At 31.5% G+C, this 15,000-nt stretch overlaps 1 protein-coding gene and 1 long non-coding RNA gene across 2 annotated transcripts in view; one reads left to right on the top strand and one right to left on the bottom strand.

The window, feature by feature from the left end:
- The window catches only part of LOC137629721 (uncharacterized), a 133,575-nt gene that overhangs the window by 46,214 nt on the left and 72,361 nt on the right, over window positions 1–15,000 (bottom strand). The window lies entirely within an intron of this gene.
- The window catches only part of LOC137629718 (uncharacterized), a 56,292-nt gene continuing 56,019 nt past the window's right edge, over window positions 14,728–15,000 (top strand). Inside the window, exon 1 of the mRNA XM_068361283.1 lies at window positions 14,728–14,814. The gene's annotated coding sequence lies outside the window, so the exon portion shown is untranslated. The remainder of the gene's footprint in view (window positions 14,815–15,000) is intronic.

Raw genomic sequence — 15,000 nt, 5'->3', positions numbered from 1 at the left:
CAGCCTTTTCGACATAAAAAAAACATTTACGGCAATTTTGATTTCTTGAAGGTCTACCGATTTAACTACCCGATTAGGAAGATCCTTCCACAACTTGGTCACAGTTGGAACAAAACTTCTAGAACACCGTGTCGTATTGAGCCTCATGATGGAGAGGGCATGACCATTAGAATTAACTGCCTAGCTCATCATATTCGTTTTGTAGCATTTCTCCCTTTGCTATTATTACAATAATCCCGTTTCCAAATTGTACGGGGTTTCAATGGCCATCAAGTACCACCTGCTATAATTATCCATTTAATATTTCTGGAAAACTTTGGGTCATATAACCTATTCTGGGGAAGAACTATGATTTTATGAGTAGGGTCACCTGATCTGTTTTGCAAAAGTGACGTCATTTCGATAATTTGAATATTCACCTATACGACTGTTCATTTTATTTCAAATATTGGCAAAAGCAATTATATTCTCTTTCATCTGTTTTTATCGACTTTTAAAAGTCTTGTTTCCTTAAGAGACTGGAGAGGCAGTACCCATACCATGGTGAAAGAGGGTTGCATGTGTGTGTGCATATCTATCTAAATATTTAGCCTTTTCTGACGGGTCCCGTACACTAGTTAGATATAATCATGAGTAATTGTAATATGCCAACATACTCTTATAATGGGCATTATATAAAAAGCACAATGAGATTTCAGCTAAAATAAAAACTTTTTTTTTTTTTTAATCCTTGTCTAACAATCACATCAGTGTCCCACATTTCGCAAAATTGGTTTTGCTGAGGCAATTCTATAATGCTTTATTTTTCCATATGACTGTTAAAAGTTTATTTATCATAGGAATGCGATCATAAAAGATTACACTTACACATATGTATATATGCATGTATATGTATGCATTTATATGCATGTATGTATATATATATATATATATATATATATATATATATATATATATATATATATATATATGTATATATATATATAAAACATATATATATATATATATATATATATATATATATATATATATATATATACATACATGCATATAAATGCATACATACATACACTCATTTATATATTACTATAGCCTATCAAAAAACATCTATTATATAAAAAAAAACAATGAGAGAAAGAGAGAGAGCTTACTCTCTGTGTATGTGCTAATAACAGATATCCAATAGAATCACGAAACGAAAAATGTTACCCATAAAAAATGAATGAATTAACAATAAACAGGAACTAATAACAAAAGCAAAGAAGTAATGTGGAATAAGCATGGAACTGAAAAATAGAGGAAAAATAGCCTAACATAATTTGTCAGGCTTCCATGATTATAGACTTGAGTTTTGTGTAAGCATATGAAACAAATGAAATGAATTTAAACATTATATATTATATGAGAAACTAATGTAATGTATTGATTTTGAATGTTCTTACGAAAAGTAATAATAATAATAATAATAATAATAATAATAATAATAATAATAATAATAACAATAATAATAATAATAATGATAATAATAATAATAATAATGTTAATAATAGTAACAACAACAAATAATAATAATAATAATAATAATAATAATAATAATATTAATAATAATAATGATAACAACACCAATAATAATAATAATAATAATAATAATAATAATAATAATAATAATAATAATAATTCCTACATTTATCATTATCATTATTATCTTAATCATTATATGTAAATCTTACAGTGTTTCCCTGGCCTTTAAACAAACTATATATTTTCTTTAAATCATCATAGAGCTTTTGATGCCGAAAGGATTAGTATCTTTTAATATAAATATATCATGGAGTATTATTACATAAAATTCCATGAATGCCGTATATTCCTTACTAATATACAATGATACAGAAATCTAATAATAAAGGAATTTGGATTCATATTGGTATAAATAATAATGCGTTATACATTGCTCAAGTATGAAAAGAAATATCATCACTACGTTTAATACATCATTTTGATAATGACTAAAAGATCTGGGAATATTGCTAGATATTATTCCAGTGTTAAATGAAAATGGATTTCAAATTCATACTTATTTTAGTTTAACTGTTCGTAAGATATTTCATCTAATTGTTCCTTACTTATCTCGTAATAATAATGATAATAATAATAATAATAATAATAATAATAATAATAATAATGATAATAATAATAATAAGAATAATAATATCACTACTACTACTATTACTACTACTACTACTACTACTAATAATAATAATAGCAATAACAACAACAACAACAACAACAATAATAATAATAATAATAATAATAATAATAATAATAATAATAATACGAAACACGGGAGTCATTCAATCTTTCAATACTATAAGTAAAATATTTATTCATTCTTCATTTTCCACATATATGAATATGAGTTTCTGTAAATGAGGAGACCAAAAGTTAAAAATGAGGATTGTGTGTTTACTTAACATCGAGACATTACGAAATTGTATCAAAACTTTACTTAGGATATTAAACGCTTTTATTTTTTGCTTTTGTTACCATAGGGTATAAGTGATTAAAAATTTAAACTTATTTGTTTTTTCGTCTGTTTCACGTTGAAATTTTTCTTTTAGAAATTATTGTTTACTTTCGTTTTCATATGATACACGTGATAAAAATGAAACATTATTTGTTTCTAGTCTCTCTCATTGATAAACCGTTCAGGCAAGCCCGATGAGAACTAGATGGCCATAGAAGGTGAAGGATGATATGGAGAAAAGGTTTAGTGGAAGAGGAAGCCTTTGATAAAAGTCACTGGAGAAGGCGTATCAGGCAACAGACCCCTTAATGTAGTGAAGGATGAAATGGAGAGAAGGTTTAGAGGAAGAGGATGCCTTTGATAGAAGTCACTGGATAGGGCACATCAGGAAACCGACCCCTTAATGTAGTGAAGGATGATATGGAGCGAAGGTTTAGTGGAAGAGAATGCCTTTGATCGAAGGCATTGGAGTGGGCGCATCAGGCAATCGACCCCTCAATGTAGGGGAATATTATTTCCTTTTAGTTTTTTTTTTTCTTTCTACCGATATACGAGAGTTTTTTTTTTTTTTTTGGAAAAAAAAAAGCTGATAATCTATGAAATATAAAACGCTGATTTTAAATCAATTAATAAAAGTCTTTTTATGGAAAAAAAAAGCATTGATATTCTATGAAATGTAAAACGCAGATCTTAAATAAATTAATAAAAGTCTTTTTTGGAAAAAAAAAGCTTTGATATTCTATGAAATATAAAACGTAGATTTGAATAAATTAATAAAAGTCTTTTTTTTTTTTTGGAAAAAAAAGCCTTGATATTTTATGAAATTTAAAACGCAGATTTAAATAAATTAATAAAAGTCTTTTTTGGGAAAAAAAAAAGCTTTGATATTCTATGAAATGTAAAACGCAGATTTTAATTTATTCAATAAAAATCTTTGATATTCTATGAAATGTAAAACGCAGATCCTAAATAAGTTAATAAAAGTCTTTAAAAAAAAAAAAAGCTTTGATATTCTATGAAATGTAAAGCGCAGATTTTAAATCATTTAGTAATAGTGTTTTTTGGAAAACAAGCTTAATAGAAAGTGGTTTCTTTGAAAAATCTATTTACTCATGACTTTCAGAAAAATAATATGCAGAAACTATCTAACGAGATATTTTCTTTTTCAGATAATTCTGAAATTTCTGAAACAAACATTTTTTATTATTTTTTTAAAGAACAAAAATTGGTTTAAGGAAAATTAATTTTCAGCGTTTCTCTAAGCGTACTTCATTTATAATTGCTTCCCGTTATTTTTTCATAATTTAGAATTTATTCATCTGTCTAGTTTAATCTCAGTGTTTATTTCATTTGGATATAATTCTATTAATATAGATTGCGGAGAAAGTGACATATTTTGAAAGATACAGTAGTTTATTCTAACTACTTTACCGTTATAATAATAATAATAATAATAATAATAATAATAATAATAATAATAATAATAATAATAATAATAATAATAATAATAATAATAATCTCCTCCTACCCCTATTGACGCAAAGGGTCTCGGTTAGATTTCGCCAGTTGTCTCTATCTTAAGCTTTTAAATCAATACTTCTTCATTCATCATCTCCTACTTTACTTCCTTTGAATAATGGTTAACTGTTAATATAATAATATTTTAAGTAATAATAGTTTGAAGTATGGCTATTATTATTATTATTATTATTATTATTATTATTATTATTATTATTATTATTATTATAATAATAATAATAATAATAATAATAATAATAATAATAATAACAAAAACAACAACAACAATAATAATTATAATAATAATAATAATAATAATAATAATAATACTTAAAACTATAATTATTCAAAAACATAATGATATTAACTATAATCTTTATGAAGATTATAATAATAAGAGAGATCTCATCACATGCTTTTACTAATTAACCAATCTTTAAAGATTCTTCCCCCAATGAATTACCTTCCGCTCATTAATTAAGTTCATTTAAAACCATTTGCGGAATAGACACAATTAATTCGATTACAAAAGTATTTTGCTTATTTATTTTTTAACATTTGTTTTCTTTTATATTTTTGTCAACCATCTTGATAATCTGTTTGCTATTGGCTAGTTTAAGTCTCCCTTTCTTACTTTTAATAATTACTTAAGGAATCCTTTGTTTGATATTGGTTATAAAATTTCATCTTTTTACTTTTACTTAAAATGATTCAAGGATCTCAATTCATTACTCTTTATTGATTAATAACTGAGAAAAAAAAAATAATCTTTAAATATTCCATTGTGTAATTACAGAATCTCCCTTATTTAACATTAAGTCGTGCCTTATAAAATCTCTCTGATCTACTTTTAACAAGTACTGACTCAGCAAATCTATTTTATTACCTTCTTCATAAATACTAACTCATAGAATTTTCCGACTTTATTTTTGCTAAGGACTATCTCATGGAATTTCTCTTGTTTCTTTTTCTTCTTTCCCAACGTTATTTCTACAATAAGGGGTCGGTTGCCTGATGCTCCCTCTCTAATGCATTCTATTAATTTCTATGTTATTACTGTTCATGGATTATTTTATTTTAATTGTTCATTACTTCTCCTGAAGTTTAGTTATTTCCTTCTTACTTTCCTCACTGGGCTATTTTTCCCTATTGGAGCCCTTGGGCTTATAGCACTCTTCTTTTCCAAAAAGGGGTGTAGCTTATCTAGTAATGATAATGATCAAACGCATTCTCTTCCATTAAACCTCTTCTCTCCATATCATCCTTCACATTATCTCGCCATCTAAATCTCTAATTTCTCTTCTTTACTTTTCCTTTGTATTGGCTCATAAGACTGAAGTTCAACCAACGACCTGGAGGGAAATTAATGGATCTCGCAAGTTTCTTAAGAAAAATTAGTTTAATGAAGGGTTTAGATCTCACTTGTTTTGAGATGTGAACTCTTTTATCTGTCGTAGTTAATCTTCCAGATAGAATCTACTTGTTCTGTTTTCCATTGTCCCAGAACTATCAAAGATAACCTGGTTGCCCATTCAAAGGTATTTGCAGTTAGGATATTTTGTACCTTAATTGTTTATTGTAAGATTTGAAATGATTCTTAAAGGAAAATCAACACTGTTAAAAAAAACCCTATTTTAATCAGAAATTCTCCGTAAAAAATATATTTTACTCAGCCGTATTTCAGTAAAATACAAGTGACCGTAATTTTACCTACTTTGTTATTATCTTGTATGGGTTGGTGACCATAATATCACTCGCTTAAGTCAATATATCCATTTCTAAAATGGTAAAAATCTTGGAATAAATGCTGCCAGGTATTTACCGTTTTTTAATGCAACTCAAACTCGTTAGTTTCTTTGGTCGCTGCAACCTCACCATCCTTGGTAGCTAAGGATTGGGGGAGCCTATAGATCTATCTGCTAAGTCATCAGCAGCCACTGCCTGGCCCTCCTTGGTCCTAGCTTGGGTGAAGAGGGGGCTTGGGCGCTGATCATATGAATATATAGTCAGTCTCTAGGGTATTGTCCTGCTTGATAGGGCAATGTCACTGTCCCTTGCCTCTGCCATTCATGAGCGGCCTTTCAACCTTTAAATGTTTAACAGAGAATGTTGTTTTAGAGTCGCTACGTAGTTGAACTTCAGTCGAAGACAATTTATCCTTGGAGGCCTAATGACGCAATTCTGTTTTACCCTTAAGATTTGATTATAGTTTGAGGCAAAGATAAAGGATAATAGCCTACTGTTATGCGATCTCTCGCTAATCGGATCTTCGATTAGTGACTTTTTCGCGTGAAAATCCGTAAAAAAATGTTGTACACTGTTAAAAATTTCCATTAAAAAAACAGTAAATGCCTGGCAACATTTTTTCCAGGATTTTTTATGTTTTATAAACGGATATGTTGACGTTAAGTAGTGATATTACGGTCACCAACCCGTAAAAAGTAATAACAAAGTAAGCTAAAATTACGGTCACCTATATTTAACTGAAATAGGGTTGAGATCAGTATAATTTTATGGAGAATTTCCGATTGAAATTAGGCTTTTTAACAGTGTAAAGATGTGTTTTATAGCTAAGTAAAATTATGCTCCTTTCATTTTAAAATCTCCAAAGATTCTTAACTTCTCCCTTCTACCTATTCAAAAAGAATCAACTAAATAGATACAGATAAAACTCACTTTCTACTAGGTTTCCTATTCTTTCTCTACAGTTCATGCTCATTTTAATATCTAGAGATTAGCTCATTCTCTTGCTTGAGGGTACACTCGGGCACACTATTCTATCTAATTTTTCTCCTCTTGTTTTGTTAAAGTTTTTATAGTTTATATAGGAATTATTTATTTTAATGTTGCTACTGTTCTTAAAATATTCTATTTTCCTTGTTTCCTTTCCTTACTGGCATATTTTCCCTGTTGGGGCCCCTGGGCTTATAGCATTCTGCTTTTCCAACTAGGGTTGTAGCTTAGCAAATAATAATAATAATAATAATAATAATAATAACAATAATAATAATAATAATAATAATAATAATAATAAAGTATTTGCTTTTAGTGAAATTGGTATACAAGACAAAAGTACAAAAGAGAAAGTTCTTATTTTACTCTGTGATGAGAAAGTCATATTCATACCAATAATATCAGAATTTACTTAAGCTAAATACTCATACTGTTTTATGGCACTATACATTATCACATAAAATCATTCATATTTTCCTAGTTACGGTTTTGATTATCATCGTATTTCATTAAATATGAATGTGTGTATATATATATATATATATATATATATATATATATATATATATATATATATATATATATATATATATATATATATATATATATATATATATATATGTATATATATATATGATATATATACATATTTACGTATATATCTATATATATAAATATAGATACAAATATATATATGTATATATATATATATATATATATATATATATATATATATATGATATATATACATATTTACGTATATATTTATATATATAAACATAGATACAAATATATATATATATATATATATATATATATATATATATATATATATATATATATATATATATATATCGTGAGAATATGAACTTACGTGATAACTTGAACTTCAATCAAGTCACAAATCTTCCGTCATCTTTCAAACTAAACCACCACCACCACCACCATCTCCTCCTCCTCCTCCTCCTCCTCCTCCTCCCCCTCCTCCTCGACAAATGAAACCTCAAGTAAGAATAAAAAAGAAAAAAACCTCGTTGCTTGATGGCCTCGAGTCGTAAAACAACCCGAAACTCGATTACCTTTCTGTGTAACAATAAACTAGTTAAGCCGTATGCACTAGGAAGATTTTTTATGGCGATTCTCTGAATGAGGTTGTGGAAGAGCTGCCGGGGGGGGGGGGGGGGCGGAATTGGGGTTAGCGCTTCTGGGGTTATGGGGTTTGAAGAGCCAAGGGGCGATTTTAGGAGATTCGTGTTCTTATCTCTCTTGTTGATATGGTATCTAGGTCATGGGCTTATGGCAATCTGCTTTTCCAACTGGTGTTGTAGCTTAGCTTGTAATAATAATGATAATAATAATAATAATAATAATAATATTATTATTATTATTATTATTATTATTATTATTATTATTATTATTATTATTATTATTATTATTATTATTAAAAGCTAAGTTATAACTGATCAAGATTACTGATTTTGTGACCATGGGAGTGTGTCTAGTTTTCAATTGCTGTTACTTTCAGTAGCTCATTTCAATAGTAATCAAAGCATGGAAATTCTGTTTTATTTTGATGCAAGTCGTACAAGTGACGTCCAAAATACTTAAGGTGCATTTTTACGAGGCAAGATCCTGGGCACAGCCGCTTGATAAGAGCTACAATTTCCTTAATTTCAATGGGTAAATGGTAATATCCCCTCAGTAGGTTATTCTTTTGTATCCCCCCCTCCCCCCACCGGAGCTCAGCCAGTGAGGACGGTATAAGCCAAAGAAAATCTTATCACGGAACGAAGAGGTAATTTTGTTAGGGGGCACTGAATTGCAGCTGTCAGCCCCCATGGATTGTTCAAATCCGGACTCCTATTCCACTCACTGCTCCATGGCACTAGTTATTATCTCATCCTCATTATCATCATCCTTGTCATTTGTCCTGAGACTATGTTTAACCCTTTCAAAAACCATGTCTCTTGTGGGCTACCCATACGCAAGAGCCCGTATCATGCCATATAAGACATGGCAATTTTTATTTAGTCATCTATCAAGTTACTTTAACAGAGGTGCTGGCTCCCAAAGGATCGAGCTATATCTAGCAGCAATTCTAGTCTTCTGAAAGCTAGTTCTGACAGCGTTATGGGTCACATCTAGCTTTACTAGGCAACCAGTGTACTTCAAACAGTACACTGATAATCCATGGGTTTTCCCAGCTCAAAAGAAAAAAAAAAGAGATTAAAAGTGCATTTGCAGTGCTTTCTTCAAAGCAGATCAAATTCAAGTCAAATTTACTTATGCTTTGGCTTATCACACAAGATTTAGTGCAGTATACTTTATCATGTGAGCACCCGTAGGAGTCAGACATGTATAAACAAACAGTTTTCCTATTCTCTCGTTATCAGTGAGATGTCAATACGTTGTTACATGATGTCTTCTTATGCTGCTAAGGTCTGTATAGTTACACAGAGCCAAAAATGCAACGCTATCTATTAGAAGGTCACCATGGAAGATTTTTTTTACCATTCGACTTACTAATGGACTGCTGGATGAAAATATGTTTTTATATGGTTTATTGTTGCCGGATGTATGTTTTCTACGAAGGGTTCATCTTTATTATGATTTTGACCAAATGTATCCCAAGTCTTATGGAATCACTAAAGAGAAAGTAATGGCATACTAAAAAGTATTTGCTTGCATACGTAAAATTAGAAAAGAGAGAAATTTGAATATACATGTAAGTGGCAAACTTTTTGGCGAAGGTAATGGAAGAAGAAAACGAAAGTACGGGCAGAAGAAAAAAAAAAAAAAAAAAAAAAAAAAAAAAACTCCCTTCAAGTTGTTTTCGCAACCAAAATGTTGAATATTTTACGGCATGAAACGCAAACAGCTTACTGTGCCTTTCGATACTAAAGGATACTCGGAACAGTCCTATGGACTGACAACTGATCCTTTCCCAAAGGGATATGAGAAGGTACCTGATGCCTCATCCCTTATTCCAGTTGTACTAATATTCCCTTTCACTTTTATCGCCTTTATCATGTACATACATATATATGTGTATAAACATAAATTTGTATAAATGTATGTATAAACACAGACATATATTTATATGTAGACATATATATATATATATATATATATATATATATATATATATATATATATATATATATATATATATATATATATACATATCCTGTATATATACTGTATATATATGTATATATATATATGAATTTATATATATGTATATATACATATACAATATATATATATATATATATATATATATATATATATATATATATATATATACATATATATATATATATATATATATATAATATATATATATATACATATATATATATATATATATATATATATATATATATATATATATATATATATATATTGATTGGGTCATCTGGAACGCCCAAGATTCTGGAGAAAAACAAAGAAATTATCTTGCGTAATAGTAAGTGCCTAAATTTCGAGGAATTGTCAATCCAACAATAAGGACTATTATAAAAGTAAACATATTAAGACTTGTCTCAGCAAAAATATAAAACATACAAAGGTTAGAATAGCTCTCTATCTATCGGTATCTATGTGCATATATATGTGTATATATAGTATTTTTGGGTTTTAGAGATCATTTATTCAAAACCTCCCACTCTACAATTTTGTTTAGCCGAACACTCGAAAAAGTAACGCGTTTCCTCTTTGTAAATAGATGGAATTGTAAACTGCAACACTTTTTCTAGAGTTCAATTCCCCTCTGGACTAAGTTTCTTATATGCCGTTTTTTTCCATCAATTCCTTAATAGAAAACCTTTCTCCCACTGTATCTCTCTGTCTAATTTAATACCTCAGCAAGAATGGTTAAGCTTTTGTGGTATATTCCAGTAATCATCTTTTGAGTATTGATTTACGTGAGAAGCTTTTGGGCAAGGCACCAGCCACCTGTTGAGATACTACCGCTACAGAGTTATTGGGTTCTTTTTACTGGCCAGATAGTATTACATAGGATCCCTCTATAGTTACTGCACTGTAATTGTTCAATGACCACTTTCCACTTGGTAAATGTAGAAGAGACTCGTTAGCTATTGTAAGAAGTTCTTCTAGGAGAGGGACACTTGAAAATCAAACCAAAGTTTTCTATTCTTGGGTAGTGCCATAGCCTCTGTTCCATGTCTTCCACTGTCTAGGGTTAGAGTTATTTTGGTTGAGAGTACAGCCAGGTAAACTATTATATTTGTTTCCTTATTTCCTTTCCTCACTAAGGTACTTTCCTTGTTGGAGCCCTTGGGCTTATAGCATCCAGCTTTCCCAACTAGGGATGTAGCTTAGCAAGTGATAATAATAATAATAATAATAATAATGATAATAATAATAATAATTAATATCGCAATCGATGATGACTACAAATCAGTACATATAGAAATGTTGAGCATCTGTTAGGGAATGGTATTAGTGAATAGTATCGGATAGGTGTAACGTCAAAATCATTGACCTATGATTGTAATAACCAGTTGCTATGACAACGCTCTCTATAACTGTATAAGGCTGTAAATGGAATACCATAATTCCCCACGAGATTGTCTGAATCACCACAAATCTGAATCTCACTAGAGAAAAGCATTACTCATTGTTTTACAAATTCCATTTCAGGGAAGGTTTTGCTGGATTTGTGGGTCTGAATGATTTAGTTCTGATTAATGCTCTTCGCACTCCTCAAGAGAAATTAGTTTGCCAAACGTTTAGCTGGGCTCTACAAGGCACTAGAAGAGTTGGAAGACATGGTTGAGTGCTATGAAGCATGAACTAGATGATAAATGGAGAAGTATTGAATTAAAAGTTCAAGATAGAGACGATTGGTGAAATCTAACTGAGGCCCATTGCATCAATAGGCGTACGAGGAGATGATGATGATGATGATAATGAAGTCTAATCACTCAGGCACACCTAGCCAAACTAAAATCTGGAAACCGAGATTTTGAGTCCTCGTTCTTTCCAGCGCTCTGTCCTAGTGTCTTATAATTTATTGTAATTCACTTCTTAGAAATTAGCATATTTTAAAATAAAGAGGTTGATAGTATTGTTAACCTAATTACTTCTTCTAGCCTGGGTCGGGAAAATATGGAATAGATTTTTCTGCTCCTTAACATTAGAAAGGTGGTAAGAGTTTAGGTAAATAGTATTGGCAGTCTAAAGATTTTTTGCTAGCCATGTTCGGGAAAAATAAGAGACAGATTTTTAAGCTTCTTAACATTAGAAAGGTTATAACAGTCAAGAAAACAGAAGCTGGATAAGAACTCCAAAGCTTGGAAGTAGAAAATGGTGCCCAGAGGTTTGTGGTGTCCGATGTGGTAACGTTCTTGACTGGTGAACGTCAGACTGGTGTTCTAGTTCAGCTCAAACTCGTTAGTTTCTTTGGTCGATGGAACCTCACCATCCACGTGAGCTAAGGATGGGGGGAGGGGTTGGGGGGAGCCTATAGGTCTATCAATTGTGTCATCAGCAACCATCAACTGCCTCTCATTGGTCAGTCTCTAGGGCCTTGTCCTGCTCGATAGGGCAATGTAACTGTCCCTTGCCCCTGCCATTCATGAGCTGCCTTTAAACCTTTAAACGTGCTATCCTGAGATTGTCGATTTCCACAAGTTAACTAAAACGCTGGAACAACAATTTACAATATTTTTTTTTTTTTTTATATAACCTTTAAGAGGCACTAATGCAGGTAGAAGGACCTTAACAAAATCATACGAGGTCTTCTTTGCTATTGCTTCAAAAAAGAGCTAAACAAGAATAAATAATATAGTCTAACTCTAACTAACAAATACTCCCATGGAGAAATAATGAACAGCTAGGCCAGAACGGCAGGAAAAAATCTCAAAGAAAAAATAGCGGGTAATGGCGAGTTTTATGTCGAATATCTGAGGTCTTTCCTAAATTTTTCTCTCCATGCTTGACGCATCGAACTCCTTCTAGAAGAAGAAGAAGAAGAAAGAAGAAGAAGAAGAAGAAGAAGAAGAAGAAGCAAAAATGCTCTTGGAATATTTGATGGATGTGTAAATATTATCACTTTTCCAGAGTGCCATTAATTTGCGGTGGGGGGAGGTTGTGCTGGAGTGGGGGGGGGGGGGGGGGTGGCTGTCCTTAGATTGGGTCAAAATGAAGGTTGCTTTACACTGCATAGGATTGTGTATCTGCATGTGCACAGGTATGTGTATGTGTGGTAAAGTGTACGTGTGTGTGTTTTAGTGTGGGAGGTGGGATTCTATCTTAGGGTGTGTGTGGGGAGGACTAGAGGGTGTGGGTGTGGGGGAGAAATACGTGGGTACACACGATGAGACGATATTGTGTAGCGCTGGTGGGAAGATCTTCAGAGTAGGTGATATACGTGAGCGTGTCTGTACGAGTAGGTGGGCGTGTCGCTCGTGGGTGGGCGGTCATGAAGTGGGCGGAGCTTCTGAGAGGATGAAATGAAAGTGGGAGGGGTCTGAATTTCACACGCACGTGTGTTGGATAGGATTCTCGTCATGAAAAATTACATCGATGTAATTAAAAATATTACTGAAAATGCTAATTTAACTACGAAACAGTAAAATTAACTGTAGGTTATTCGTAAATTTAGGATAGAAGGAAAGTCATCGATGTATTTAAAAAAGAAAAAAAAAATGAATGAAAATGTTAATTTAGCTACGAAACAGAGTAAAATTATGTGTAGGTTATTCGCAAGTTTTGGATAGAGGGAAATTCATCGATTGTAATTAAAAAATATTACTGAAAATGTTAATTTAAATACAAAACTGAGAGTAAATCAAGAAAAATTTGTAGGATATGTAAATTATTCCTAAAGATAATAACAGCGTAAATAGTTACTTTGATATTATAATTTGCTTCACATTTCATTCTATATTTCTTCATATCTCTCTCTCTCTCTCTCCCTATCTCTCTATCTCTTGTAATTTATCAGGACTTCTGATATATATAATAAAACGGAAAAGATAATTTTTCTCTTATTTACTCCCTCTAACTTACTGATTCAGTCTCTCTCTCTCTCTCTCTCTCTCTCTCTCTCTCTCTCTCTCTCTCTCTCTCTCTCTCTCTTGTAATTTATCAGGACTCCTAAAATATAATATAACCAATAAGATCATTTTTACTTTATTCATTCCCTCTAATTTACTGACTCTCTCTCTCTCTCTCTCTCTCTCTCTCTCTCTCTCTCTTGTAATTTATCAGGAATATTAAAAATATTATATAACAGATAAGATCATTTTCACCTTATTTATTCCTCTAATTTACTGATTCTCTCTCTCTCTCTCTCTCTCTCTCTCTCTCTCTCTCTCTCTCCTCTCTCTCTCTCTCTCTCTCTCTCTCTCTCTCTCTCTTGTAATTTATCAGGACTCCTAAAAATATAATATAACCAATAAGATAATTTTTACCTTATTTATTCCTTCTAATTTACTAATCAAATGATTAAATCTCTCTCTCTCTCTCTCTCTCTCTCTCTCTCTCTCTCTCTCTCTCTCTCTCTCTCTCTTGTAATTTATCAGGACTCCTAAAAATATAATATAACCAATAAGATAATTTTTACCTTATTTATTCCTTCTAATTTACTAATCAAATGATTAAATCTCTCTCTCTCTCTCTCTCTCTCTCTCTCTCTCTCTCTCTCTCTTGTAATTTATCAGGACTCCCAAAAATATAGTATAACCACTAAGATAATTTTTACCTTATTTATTCCTTCTAATTTACTAATCAAATGATTAAATTTCTCTCTCTCTCTCTCTCTCTCTCTCTCTCTCTCTCTCTCTCTCTCTCTCTCTCTCTATCTTTCGTGTACATTTACTAGCCCCTAGGGAGAGGAGTGGCGAGGGGAAGGGGCTGGTCTGGAAAAAGGGTTCCTCTCCACCCGACGTGAGGCACGATCCTTCCCCCTCCCCTCCTCCTCCGGCGGGGATTTAACCTGTTGCATCGGTCCTTTGCCCCGTAGACCTCCCCTCGCCGTCAACCAGAACCCATCGACAGCAGCCAAGGTAAGGAGGGACAGAGGCATCCCGCTTCACTTGTCTGTGAGACTCTCAGTTCAAAAGGTGTTCCTTTCCTCACTCTCTATCTCTTCCTCAAAGAAGAAGAAGTTATAGGAAGACTACGTTAAAGATTGCATCTTTTCTCACACGAAAGAACGGTTGTTTTTTGTTGGCGAGTTGCTGCAGTTCTCT

This window comes from Palaemon carinicauda, chromosome 37 (genome assembly GCF_036898095.1).
Source record: "Palaemon carinicauda isolate YSFRI2023 chromosome 37, ASM3689809v2, whole genome shotgun sequence".
NCBI lineage: Eukaryota > Metazoa > Arthropoda > Malacostraca > Decapoda > Palaemonidae > Palaemon > Palaemon carinicauda.
Note: the sequence above shows the minus strand (reverse complement) of the source record. Positions and strands in the feature narration are given on the sequence as shown.